Source organism: Tupaia chinensis, unplaced genomic scaffold (assembly GCF_000334495.1).
Source record: "Tupaia chinensis unplaced genomic scaffold, TupChi_1.0 Scaffold143591_1, whole genome shotgun sequence".
Lineage (NCBI taxonomy): Eukaryota > Metazoa > Chordata > Mammalia > Scandentia > Tupaiidae > Tupaia > Tupaia belangeri.
Genome location: NW_006203437.1, coordinates 253,202 through 253,443, shown reverse-complemented (window position 1 = coordinate 253,443; position 242 = coordinate 253,202). Strand labels below are relative to the sequence as shown.

The 242-nt window shown below is 67.8% G+C and overlaps 1 protein-coding gene across 1 annotated transcript in view; it reads left to right on the top strand.

Moving 5' to 3' along the window:
- Positions 1-242, top strand: part of RAPGEF2 (Rap guanine nucleotide exchange factor 2) — a 132,639-nt gene that overhangs the window by 110,087 nt on the left and 22,310 nt on the right.

Sequence of the window (242 nt, the reverse complement as noted above, 5' to 3'; positions counted from 1 at the left end):
CGCCCCCCACCCCCCCAAGCCTCCCCCTTGCCTAGCCCCCTGCCACAGGGAGCTCTGCTCATGGCGGTTATCTCAGCTGCTCGGAGCGGGGCGAACTTAGTGGCCAACACCTGGCACCACTCTCTGTGTGCTGAAGCCGGTTGCAGGGCCGCGGGCAAACGCGCTCCCAGCCCTGCTCTTTCTGCAGTGAGGGAAGGCGATGCACTGTGCAGCTTGGCGGGTCCCGTCACACGGCCGGCTGC